Below are 14,176 nucleotides of genomic sequence, written 5' to 3' on the forward strand. Positions count from 1 at the left end.
GATTATTTGTTTTAGAACTTCAATTCTTTCTGACAAATTTGCATTGTTTATCGCATATATATATATATATATATATATGTTTAAGTCTACATGTATGAAGGCTGCATGTACTTGCTCAGCTATGGGTTGTTTAATAGATTTTCAGTTGTTGATTCTGACATTAATGACCTGATGTCAAATTTATGATTACATCTTCTTTTTTTTGACATCAGGGACACCCACATCTTGCAGGCGCACACAATCATAACATGTAAATCCACCCATGCCCTTCACAATAAGTGCTCTGTGCTGGATCATTATTTTAATTGTTGGAGACTCATTGAGGTGTGAAAATCACTAAGTGAGAGCAACAGCGGAGATTCCAGGGCCATTTAGTTTGTGCCTGAAAGCAGAAGATTGGCCTTGTGTTTGAGCAAAAGGTGGGTCTTTGTGGCTTCCCCAAAAGTCAGTTTCGCAGTTTCTTTTTTTCTGTTTTCAATTACTTGTGAATTTGGTTCCTTTTAAATTGTCAATGGGTCATTTGCCCAAACCTGAAATCAGTGATGACAAATAAAAAATTAAACTCAAATGGTTTTTAAACTACATGAATCAGTTAAGAAACACAGATTCAATTCTTTGAAATAATAACAATTATATATATAAATATTATATGATTTATTTGATCAATGTATATTCAATTTAACCATTAAAATATTTTAATAATGTATTAATATTTTAATTTATTTTAAAGTGTAAATAATTATGTAATGTCAAAGCTAAATTTTCAGTGTCAAACCATGTTTCACAAATCATATATATGTGACCCTGGATGACAGAACCAGTCATAAGTAGCACAGGTATATTTGTAGCAATAGCCAACAATACTTTGTATGGGTCAAAATTATCGATTGTTCTTTTAGGCCAAAAATCATCAGGATATTAAGTAAAGATCATGTTCCATCAAGATATTTAATAAATTTACTACCATAAATGTATCAAAACGTAATTTTTGATTAGTATTTTGCATTGCTAAGAACTCCATTTGGACAACTTTCAAGGCGATTTTCTCAGTATTTAGATTTTTTTGCACCCTCAGATTCCAGATTTTCATATAGTTGTGTCTCGACCAGATATTGTCCTATCCTAACAAACCATACATCAATGGAAAGATTATTTATTATTGATCTGTAATCTATATTCTCAATTCTCAAATACATACATACATACACACACTAACATGATATAGGCTATACTATATTCACACTACTATTTGTATTCTAACATCGCAATTTGTTTTATTGTGGTAAAAAAAAAGTATTCACACCTCACTTAGATTTATATACTGATAACCTATGTCCAGTTTATATTTTTATTCTGCGGTGTTTCTGTCACACATAGGATAGGTGTTGCGGTCGCACTAGGGGTACAGACCACAGCAAACATCACTATGAGCCAAGAGAAGCCAGGGGGCCGTCGTGCAGGGAGCGCGCAGCTGCTGCAATAATAGGCCTAATTGCACGTTCCTTTTGTGGGTCTGAAATTAGTGGCAGAGCACAGCTACAATGCCCAAACCTTGAGTGAGTGAAAGAAAAAAAAAATGAGTCACAGGGGCAGGCAGTGTGGCCCATCACCACCACCCACAACTCCCTGTCCCACACCTGCACTCACCCTCGCTAAAGTAAACACAGATAATAAGGTGTAATTACTTCAAAAAATAATAACGAGAGCCCTCCATGTGACAATGGTTGGCCTGTTTATTGAGGGTGGAAAATAACTTCTGAAGACACAGATGAGGGTTCCCCTATTGAGAGACCCTAAAAGGACGTGAATCGGTGTAAGTGAGTGTGTTAACCTCATTTCAGGCCCCTTTTCTCTATATGTATTTCTTTGGCCGTCTTTCTTTTTCCACTGTATGGACAGTGGCACTAAAAGAAAAGAGCTGTTACCTTTCATTTTCTTCGCTGTTCATTTTGCTTGTAAGCATTGTGGCATTTGGGAATGTGACCACTGCGTAGGTCAGCGTTTGGCTGTGTCACTATAAAAACAAAGCGGTTGTTTTGGATGTCATTTTGTACTAGAGAGATTTTGGAAAAGTCTTTGATGTTATAAAATGTTACACATTTTAAACAAAAATATGTATTCGTTTATAAAATATAAATATTTCTTATATTTAAAGTGTATTAAATATAAATGAAAATATATATACACTAAAATAGAAAACATTTATTTTTAATTGTAATAAAATTTCTCAATGTTGTTGTTTTACTGTATTTTGATCAAATAAAGTCTACCTTTAGTGCACATAAGAGCCTTCCGTTTATATATATATATATATATATATATATATATATATATATGTATATATATATATACTGTATATGTATGTATAAATATATAAATAATGTTTACTGATGCAAAAATTTGTATATTTATGAAAATTTTTGCGTATATGAAAATAAAAACAGCATAACAAATGTTTTTAAGATCGAATTCTATCAACTTTATGCTGAAATACATTCCAGTCTGCTTATGTACGAAACTAATAACACAGGTTGTTCTTATCAAAAATATGACTTGCTATTTTATATAGCTACAATCCAATTTGATTTCTGAATTAAATTAATGTAAAAGTTAGGAGAAAAGCATGGTCAGACAGCATGTTTTGACAACTTAACACAACAAAGTGTAATGTGCAGCATGAACAGCCTTTACAGTGTCTTCTGTTTTATATGAATGTTACTGTTTATGCTAATTTAAAATGAATAAATGAAGTCCAGACTTGTATATCAAATCCAGACTTGTATTTCCAGAAAACATAGTGCTTTAATTATGGTTAAATAATTCTGTTGTCATATTATTACACTGCTAGAAATGGTCTAAGTGGTTTGTTTAAAATGTGAAAAGGTTTTTTTTATTTGTTTATTTATGCAGTTCCCCACTGAGTCCCTAAATCATCTTCGAGCTCAGCGATACCCAGTAATTACAGGTTGTTTTTATTCCATCAGTCCCGCAATCATATTTTAAGCATGTCCAACATATCAAGGCAACCCACCGCACTTAATAACCCTGGACAGTCAGGAGGAATCACATCAAGACGAGTCGGGGCAATTAAGCACTCTTGATGTTATCCTTGCTAGTGAATTATCAGAGCACTGATAATTGTTATTAATTAATCATCTCATTCGCTCAAGCTCTCTCATTTCCACAATAACTAAGATACATGCTATATGACCTTTCAGGTGTGAGCTACACCTCATCTTTCTCTAAAACCATTCATGTTTGTCAAACTGCTTTTAAAAGCGAAAGTACTGATAATACTTTCCCTTAGAGAATAACAAAATATGAATTACAATAACCGATACAATATATACACAGAAGGTATCGGTTGTGTATAATATGTGTATAATATGTGTATTATTTATACACATACCAGTAAAAAGTTTGAACACACCTACTAATTATTACTATTAAGCACATTTTAGAACAACATTGATAAAAAAGTTATTTCAAAATAAAATAACAGACTGAAGTATAGGAATTATAAAGTATATATATATATATATATATACACACACACAAATTGCTTTTATAGCTGATTTTGACAACTAAATAAGGATAAACTATAAGCTGCGCTGTGGCCAATAGATTCATGAGCAAATTAAATTTGGAGTGCAACTGTAAAATACGGAAAAATGCCGCTTTGGGGGTTTGAGAGCCTGGGAGGCCTGGCAGAAGCACAGACTTATAGTACGAGCTCAACAAGGAAACAATTTATCATGTGTGAGCGGCTGTCTGCTCACGAGACAACAACAATGTTCCAAATCTCACCCTCAGGCAAGACACAAATTCAGCAAACCGCTCAGGCATGTGGACCCTTTCTATCTCTCTTTTTCTCTCTCCGTCTGACACACACACAGACACACAGGTGGTTGACATGCTATCAAGCTCATCTGATTCCTTACTATACATCTTAATAGGAATTTGCAGTGAAAACACCCCCTCCTTTTTAGGATTCAATAATCCACTCCTTTCACTGGTAATTCATACACGGCAAATTAATGACCCATTCACGTAGCTTTTTCTCCTTCTAAAAACAGGATGGGAAAACCAAAATCTTACATTTGTCAACCTCATTACAAAAGCAAACTCAAGCTTTTTTACTCAATGTTGGGAAATTTAGTCATCATTTAGTCATCTTTAATTTAAACGTTTGTCCTCTGAGTGGCAAACTTCTTTAAAATGAGCCAAAGCAGGCAACGCCTACTGAAATGGAATGGAAAATGTGCAGTTTTTTTCATACCGCTGTGTTTGGGATTGGGAAATGAAAGAAACACATAAGCAAACAAAGAACTGGTGTGTGTTTCATGATGGAGTGTCTGGTGGCCATCATGCAGCTCGTCGAAATTAGAAGTGACACATGTTACTGAAGGGCTCCCTGCTAAGGAACGCTGTTCTGTCGTGGCAGGAGAGAGCGAGCTTTGAATCATTGCTTATTGTGCTGGCTTACATATGCTCTGATTAAGGGAAGCAGAGTGTGTGGAATCTCACTCATTCTTCTGTTCGGCTCAGACTACAAGAGTCCACAGTGGCAGTGCGTCATTAAAATCTTGCATATACAAGGATATTGTATTCATAGATTATCCTGGGAAATGCTATAATGATATTACATCGGAAGAGATTTCCATTGTGATGTCTATGGGTTTTTATTACAATATTATAGATTGTCTATGAATAAAAATTTTTCTCTTTTTTATTTGGAGTGGCTCATCTCTGTAGGTCATGTATGAGAACACTTTTTGTCCTCTCATCTTACAGGCTCCCATCAGTTCTGACGGAACAGTGAACAGGATTGTTCGTTTTTGCTTGAAATGGATTGAGTGACATGTAACATGATGCATCCTTGGTGATTTTTGTTTTGTATTTTGTACGGGCCACTCTGTAGCCATGAGAACCGCACTATGCTGTGTCTTTGTTCCTCATCCAAAATGCAGATGTCAAATAAAAAGAAAAGAGCTATTTATTGATGCGCATCCTTTCATCCCCTAAGATGTGCTTTTCCTGTTGTCCAAATCTTTAACATAAAATATCGAATGTTTTGACTCGGGATGTGCAGTAGCATATCAGTACCCATTTACACTAATATCAATTTTTATACATAATATCTATGATATAATAATATGTATACATACAATATATAAATTGCCCTGTATTTTAACTATGCCTCAGATTTTTTATTTATTTTTTCTGTTGCAATCCAACAACTTTCCAGATTTCCAGCACCGCCTGTGTATCTAGATTTGTGGCCAGGTGGTATGTCCTCAGGAGAAGGAAAAGGAAAAGACTTAAAGATTTTCTGGTGTTCTTGTTTTGTTCAAAGACGAACGAAGCTGATAATTTCCCTCCCACAATGCTGTTGAACAGCCCCTATGATCAGCAGCTATGAGAAAGAGCAGGAATCTGAGGTCCAAGAGTGCAGCCCGGAGCCTTTGACTCGCTCTGCAGTGTTTGTGGGCAGCATCTGGATTCACTTAGGTGGAGAGGTAGACTACTCTTCGTCCTCTCAGGTTGCAGGTCTGAGTGTGGGCTCTTGTTTTTTGAAATGGCTAAAGCCTGCTTGCCTGGACCTTCTCAAACTGCCCTGGCGCATCCGCCCGTCCCTCCAGAAGGGCAATTTCAGTCCATCCCACATGCCCCAAAGCATGTTTAGTGTAGCCACTCATTTGAACTGAAAGATGTTAAACAGATTCATTCAGGAGCCGGACTTCAGGGGCTTTTGCAAAGCGGAGTGAGCAGGTTCAGGTGACTGTAGCATACAGATGTGTTGTGTATAAGTGTAAATGCTGGGGAAGTATGGTAAATAAATATTGAAGAGCTTCTAATGTTGATCTCCTCATCCTCACTTTACTCTGTGAAAATAAACAGATCAATCAGATTCCTAGGTCAGGTTTTAAGTCTAGTTGGGAACAACAGTTTGTTTACTGCTTATTTGTCTATATTCTATCACTGAACTACTGTCGGCCCTTTTTTCAGTATTGGACTTTGAATTGAACCAGACACACAAAGTTAGCTGGTGGGATGTTGTTCAAACAGATTTATTTTTGTGTCCGTCAAGGCCCATAATGCTCATTCTGTTTTTGCCAGGGGAATTATATATATTTTATCTGATTTCCTACTTATTTAGTTTGACATCTTTCCAAGACAAAGATAAAACAGACATTAGAGATAGAGAGTGAAAAAACTGTATAAAAGAATGCAGAAACCATACAACTTCTGAATGCTGACAAAGATTTGAATGCTGAATGCTGAAAAGGGCATACGGTGATTTCGTATGTGAATGCTTAAAAGTCTTGTTAGTGGTGCTTAAAACAGTAGCTGTTAACATTAAATGTTAACACTATATTTACACAACTACCTGGATTTGTAGTAAATTAGCAGTAAAGGAACTGTTGTAAAATGTAATCCTCCTGGGTAGAAATTTTTAGAAAGGACATAAGATTTGATTACGACCAGATACAGAACTTGAAGGAGGCAGACAAGCTCAACGAGAAGTTAAATCATGTCAGTCATCTTCATCAGTACTTAAAAGACTATAATTAACCTGTCAACATCTCAAATAGACACAACTTTGTAAACCACATCTCCATGCCTCTGTTACTTAAAACAGAAGGTATTTAACCTTAGAGACCTCTGGAGTCCCAAGTCACTGACCATTATTAGAGACACTCCAGTGGTAAAGAGCAACAAAGTGGTTCGATCATTTGTTTATAAGTAGCTCTATTTTTAAACCTCTCAGTTTAGACAACTGAAATAGGGGGATTTTGCTCCAAGAGAAGTCTACCCTTTCAGCCTTTTTCTTCAAATATGTGTTTGTCCCAGGAGAGGCAGAAGGCGACCCTGGCCAAGATGTGTCAAAGGTCTTCTGGTTCGGCAAAATAATCCAACCACTTCGCCAGCACAGAGAAGTTTTCATCATTATTTGGTATAGGGCATTATTTTGGCATATATATATATATATATATATATATATATATATATATATATATATATATATATATATATGTGTGTGTGTGAAGGCAACAGCCAAAAAACATTGTATGGGTCAAAATTATTGATTTTTCTTTTATGCCAAAAATCATTAGGATATTAAGTTAAGATCATGTTCCATGAAGATATTTTGTACATTTCCTACAGTAAATATATAAAATTTTTGATTAGTAATATTCATTAGTAATAATTAATTTAAACAAATTCAAAAGCGATTTTCTCAGTATTTCTATTTTTTTTACACCCTCAGATTGCAGATTTTCCAATAATTGTATCTCGGCCAAATATTGCTTGATCCTAATAAACCATACATCAATGGGAAGCTTATTTATTCAGCTTTCAGATGTTGTATAAATCTCAATTTTGAAAATTGACACTTAAGATTGATTTTGTGGTCCAGGGTCACATTTCTGAATAAAAATAGAGCTAGTGCCATGGATATTTGGGGGAAGAGAATTTACCCTGTGAGGCCCATTTGAGTTTTGGAGAAAGCCTGCTGTGAAAAAAACTGTGGTTCCTACTGGTTCTTCAAGAATCCCAAAAGCCACCAGAAAAACCCTTTGAATTATTTTGAGCTCAAAATGCATTTTATTTCTGAAGACCATCTCCCGTCAGATACCTTTTCCTCCTTTTAAACTGTTTTATACCAAGGAAAAATATAACTGTTCTTTCTTTGCTCAGTCGATGGTTGAATAAAAAAAGCTTATGAAGACAGAATGGAGAAGACTTGTTACATTTCCAATATGAAAAACAGGGTTAAGCATTCTTTTTTATTTTTTCAGCATTTGGAATTTATGTTAACGTCACCCAGCTCTCAATTTATTTAATTTAATATATTTGTCAGTTTCAACTTATGACCCATAACTAGCTTATTAAAACTCAAAAGAGTGTATTTCATTTGAATTAATCATTAGACGACATAACATCAGTTATTTGCCATTGCTTAATATATTTCTTCATCATGAGCACATCGTGGGTCTGATTCATTCTGCTATACATTACCTTTTAAGTTATGTACCTGTTTAAGAAAGAACATGTTTATTGTGCCAGATTTTCAAAAACATATTTCTATGTCACACATATTTCTGTCACTAAAACATTGCACAGTAAGATATAGCAGCAGCATGAATGTGAAGTTGTGAAGTTAATATTATCACATCCGTTTCTGCTGTTTCATTTAATAGAGTGAGTGTTTTAAAGTAGTTATAGGCTATGAAATAGGCTTATTCTACAAAACATCACATAATTCATCAACTGCTAATGACTGATGATATTTGTATACTACTATATAGATCATCTAGATCACCTAGAGGATGATGTTATTAATGTCTTTTTGTTTAAGTCTGAGATAAACAAATAGAAATGAATGACAGGCTGAAATAATAAAGTGATACTACAATATATGTTTCTTTGAAATTTTTCGAATAAGGATAGGAAATAATTAAATATTGATTTATATTTGTACATTCTTGTGAAAAATTAGTGCAGATCACCCAGGAAAATTACAAATAACATCTGCTCAAATCAAAACAGCGGCCTCTTAAAAAAATAAATAAATAAAAATAATAATCACCCCTGCTACTGTGATAACGAATGATCGATGTTCTTAAAAAATACTGTTATGGTATTCAATATATAAAAATGAAAGGAACATTGTCTGATTCTACTGATCCTGGGAACGCAGTCCCGCACGTGATCTCCATGGAAACGTCATCAAGCTCGAGAAGTCTCGCTGTTGCTATAGTTGTGCGCTAGCTGAGCATGCAGCAAAGGTAAGCGCTGTTCTCGCACAGAAACAGCTAGGCTTCCTGCAGACGAAAAGAGCTTAGTATTTGATCATGAGGCATACGTATATATCCCGAGAACGTCATCGCAGGATACTGGAGATTAACTGATAAACTTTAGTGCACAGCAGCCGGTGTGACAGAGCTAGTTAGTCTACTAATGTCCTGGGTGAATGTTAGCGTCTCTCAATGACTCCGAGACACAAGAGCACTTCAGAGAGCTCGGATGAAGCATCAAACTCCTGCAGATAGACTGTCCAGCGTCTGCTTGAGTGCTTGAATGAGGGTTTATAAGATGCTAAACATTCTTGAAGTGAGCTGAAGTTGAGCTTGACATTACAAGTGCTTGCTTGGGTTCCTTACAAAGATGTTTTTAATAATAATATCACTTAGTACATATAATATGATGAATGTTACCACTGGAATGTCATTATAAAAAACCTCAATCCTAAAATAATGTTAAATGATTGCACCAGACCTGATGTGTATTTATAAATATATGTATACATATATATATATATATATATATATATATATAGGCCTATATACACACACACACACACATATATATATATATATATATATATATATTTATATATATATATTTTTTATTTATATATATATATATATATATATATATATATATATATATATATATATATATATATATATATATATATATATACATATATACATACATACATACATATATGTAGATTCATTATGAATGTAGTTCACAATGTGTTTGTCTCTACAGGTAATGATAAAGAGGGCTGATCCAGCAGAGCTCAAGTCCATTTTCTTGAAGGTATGTCATCGCTTATCTCCCCTGAAAGTCTGGAAATAAAGTGATCGGAGCTGTAGCCCAAAATCTTAGCACTGGTGTTAATGACATATACTTCTATCTGATGTAACCCTTTAATAAATTTCTCATTACAGAAAGAAAACCTGAGGATTCATTTAAAAATGCATCTAGCACTGTATGGAGCTCATAGTAAGTTCACATAAATATAATATGAAGCAGAGTTTCTTAAATGCACAAGAAGAACTTTGCATGAATAACATATTTTAAGTAGCATCTTAAATTAATATAACAGCAAGGAACTAACACACGCTTAATATTTCTTTCAATAATCAACCTTATTCTTTCCTTAGGAAAGATTCTTTCCTGCCATAAAGAGTAGAAAGTACCTTCTGAATGATAGTAAAATGTTTTTCCATGTTGCCTTTAACTATGAAGGTCATTTTTCTTTGATTATATTAATTTGGAATATTTGTGACGATGCGATATTGGGGTGTATTTTGCCATACTTTCTTAATAATCATGAAATTATGCATTGTACAATCACTGTATTAAGTAACTGTTTCAATGACTGCTTTGAGTTTGCTGGTTTATTGTATAACATGTATCACATTTTATTTTAATCAGATATTTTGTGAACAAACACATAACAAAGTATTTTATTCTCTATATCTATTCTGTACTGGAGTGGCCTCAACATATATGATATTAGCCCAGTTTTTTCCCTTCACAGTTTGCCATTGTGGAGAAAAATAGAGAGCACTTCATGTCCCTAGAGGACTTTGTGTCTTCACTCACAAACAGACAGACAGCTTACCAAGGAGGCCACGGGTTTACTAGCAGGTGTTGTGGACCACACCAAAGATGGGTTAGTATTTATTTCTATTGCTGCTGTAAAATTTTTATGTCACACTTGAGCCTTTAGCAGGTTATAGTTTGGAAACAAATCAAACTGTGCTACCAAAAAACAAAACAAAAATGCCTCCTAAATAATACTGTTTATTTCTCCAGTTTTTAAATGACAATAACCAACACACAACGTGAATTTGTGTTTTTCATTAATAATTCACAACTTGTGTAAATTACAGCTTATAGTTCATTTGATTCATAAACAAAGCCTTTGCTATGAAATGGATGTGGATTATGCCGCGGTATCTTCCGCTTTTAATCCTGCATTAGGATGAAGGGTCAGACATCTTAACACGCCACACTTTGTTCAGGTGCTGCTCCATTCAGGCAGCACGGCTCAACCCCTTTTTGCATTAATATGTATGCTTTTAATGATACATAATGATGGCCAATGATACGCAAGCGTAAGTCCAAAAAGATTGTGCGTTACCACGGCAACCAGCTGGGCCGCGTTCTGCGCTGAGTGCATGTGGTCATGCGGCACACATTATTAGGGCTGCCATAGACCAGGAGAGGTGCACATGCACTGTAATTGCCTGTGCCATTCAGCTCTCATGCTTTGTGCGACTTTGAGGATGGATAAATTGCTGCATCTCAGCTATTAACGGATAACTATTATGGAATCATGGCTCGAGCTCTCTTTCTGAACATAATTTTTTATTTATTTGCAAGGCTTTGAGTAAAAAAAAATAGGAGCGTTGTTTGATTTAATCAAGATTATGGAAAAAAAATTCATAGAGTATGTTGGTAAGCATTGACTTTTTGGTTGATCTTTTTTTAATGTTATTCTCACAATGCATGTAGGTTACTGAACTAGTTAAATAAAAATCTGGATATATATGGATTTCTGAGGTTTGGTCGTAGTAGCGGCTGTGGTCGGGACCTTCATGCCGTCAGGACTGTGGAATGTTGCAAATGAAGAAACGTTCATTTTTGAGGCCTTCGTCCCAGAATTAGGATGGAGTGAAGCCCTCACAGCGCTTCATATTTTTAAAAATAAATGTATGTACAAATGAAGTTCGTTATAATGTTGAAATGTATTCAAAATCGTAAAACAAAAAAACAAAAAAACTGTTTGTGTGGGTGCATTTCTTTTTTTTCTGAACACGCCATGTTTTACAACCGAGGTTTTCATCTGATTGAGATGATTCACAGGTTATCTCTGTTTCATGAGATGGATGCAAACAGCATGATGCATTTTCTACCTCCTCCTGAGCTGGAATAAATCAAGTGATATGGTGACATCCATCAGGCACTGAATCACTTCTCCTTTATTCACTCAGCCCTGTTTGAGCGGCATCCTGCCAACGGTTCTGAATCATTCATTCAACACATGTAGACTTCCCTGCTGATTCAAAGATCTGCCAGACATTCTCTCCTTCTCTCCCTCTATCTTTTCTCCCCTCTCCATTTCTGATGGAAAAACTCCTCAAGTGTGAAACTCCGTAGCCTCTTGGGGGTTAAAACTTTGTAAAGAGCGCATGCTGAGAAAATGGCAGTCCGTGCCCATGTGGTTTCAGGCTGGTCTGAGGCATGCACTCAGGGAAAGCTAAACCAGCCTGCGTCCCTCTGCATCCACGTCTGTCAGTGACAATGACAGGGCCAGAGCTTATTGAAGGTGCTCTCTCTTCACCTGTCACGGATAAAAGCTACTACGCTAAACCACTGAAATAATAAGTCTGTAAATAGTGTTTCTGCTAAGGACAGTGTTTACCAGCACCTTTCTCTTTGAGAAACAACACAATTTAAAGGTGCGTGGCACCCGCTGGGAGATATTGGGAAATGATTTGTAAAATGTATGCCTAGTGTGATTAGCATAACACATTGATAGCAACATAATATTACAGATCTATGAAAAATAAACAACACATTTATTGGTTTATATGTCTCTCTCCAGAGTTTTGATGATTGCAGTGTAAGATCAAGAGTTTAAAACAATTTGAAATGGCTCTTTTATGCCTACCAAGTATGCATCTATTAATGAAAAATACAATAAAAACTGTAATATTGTGAAATATTATTGCAATTTAAAATAACAGTTTTCTATATTAATATATTTAAAAATGAAATGTATTCCTGTAATGGCAAAGCTGGATTTTCAGCAACCGTTACTCCAATCTTAATGCGATTTGGTGTGTAATTATTAATTTTTCTTATTATCAGTGTTTGAAACAGTTGTGCTGCTTAATATTTTTGTGGGAAATGTGAAGCAGTTTTTCAGGATTTTTTGAAGAATTCAAAGTTGAACAGAACAGCATTTATTTTAGGAAAAAAAATCACTTTTGATCAGTTTAACTTGCCCTTGCTAAATAAAAATAATAATAATAATAAAAAGCTACTGACCCCAAACTGAATGTTGGTGTATTTGAAAAGGTTTTCCAGTTTGAGTTCAGAAAAAACACAGTTTCACATGAACTGCCCATATTATTAAACCATTTCAGTATCATATATGAGAAAAGTTTTTGCATTCACCATGTTACCCTTCTGGTTCTGTGCCATTTTAGTTGATGGTTGGAAGATGTTTCGCACTGGCCTTATTACTTGAGCTTCAGTTTAGTTTGTTTTTCATGGCTACGGCATCTTGGCGTGTTTGTGTACCAGCGTAATTGTTCTCTAGTAGTTAAGGAACTGCTAATCAACCATCATAAGCCTCACATCTGGCAGAGTGCTGGGAAAACTACATGCACAACTCATTTTTGTGTATGTTGATAGGAGGGTATTTAATGCAGATACGCTCCCAAAATCAATTACAGTGACCATCAAGCTGATCGGAAATGAAAGCAATACCATCTGGTGATTAGAAGTCCATCATATCCTTCCAATGGTTTCTGGTGTCGGAGATGCATTTTAATCACTTGCTGAGTTTTAGTAGACTTTTCTTTTAGTAAAAGCAGCAGCATCTGTATCATTTCTCATTGCTTTTTGTTTTCAATCATCGACGCCTGGGCCCAGGGATCGCCTTTGTAGCTCTCCACCCACTCTGAAACAGCAGGCTCCTGTTTTCCTACTGTCAGCTTAGTTAATAAAACAATTACTCTTGACTCCACAATGTGGCTGATTTGGCATTCTGGAAGCGCGTAAATTCTCAGTTCCTTTAAATTTCATCAGTAACAAAATTAATTAGAGTGGCCACGAAAATGTAATCATTGCTCCCTGGAAATTGAAATAAATAAGAGATGCATGCATTGGGACTGCTCAATGCAGTGACCTCGAGTAATTGCTGTATCCATTTGTGAAATTCATAATGGAGTTAAGGCAACTTTGAACTGTGCTTAAATAAAGACTAGATTGCATGGTCCCCAGGGTTTCCTATGAATGCTGAAATTGCTTATTTGATGAGGTAGATACGTGTGTATGTGTGCGGTAGTGTGCATGTTTGTGTTTTCTCATGTTCGGCAAATGTCATGCTCTCCATTATGATTCAAACTTTTAGTCATTTGCAGAAGTAGTGCTGTTCCCCTTTATTGATAGAAATGTTTTAATCCTTCTGCAGGTTTACTTGAATATTTTTGGAACAAAAGCACCTGTTTATCCTTACTGTAAAACGAGCACACATGTAGGAACTAATGAAATAATCTTAAAATTGATATATTTAATAATAGTGGAAATATAACAAGGCTTCCTAACCCTTTCTCAAAATATGCAGAAAAAGTTAGGG

The 14,176-nt window shown here is 35.2% G+C and overlaps 1 pseudogene; it reads left to right on the top strand.

The window, feature by feature from the left end:
* The first annotated feature begins 9,546 nt into the window (after positions 1-9,546).
* LOC132144874 (electrogenic aspartate/glutamate antiporter SLC25A13, mitochondrial-like) overlaps positions 9,547-14,176 on the top strand; it is a 43,079-nt pseudogene continuing 38,449 nt past the window's right edge.

The sequence above is a fragment of the Carassius carassius genome, chromosome 8 (genome assembly GCF_963082965.1).
Source record: "Carassius carassius chromosome 8, fCarCar2.1, whole genome shotgun sequence".
NCBI lineage: Eukaryota > Metazoa > Chordata > Actinopteri > Cypriniformes > Cyprinidae > Carassius > Carassius carassius.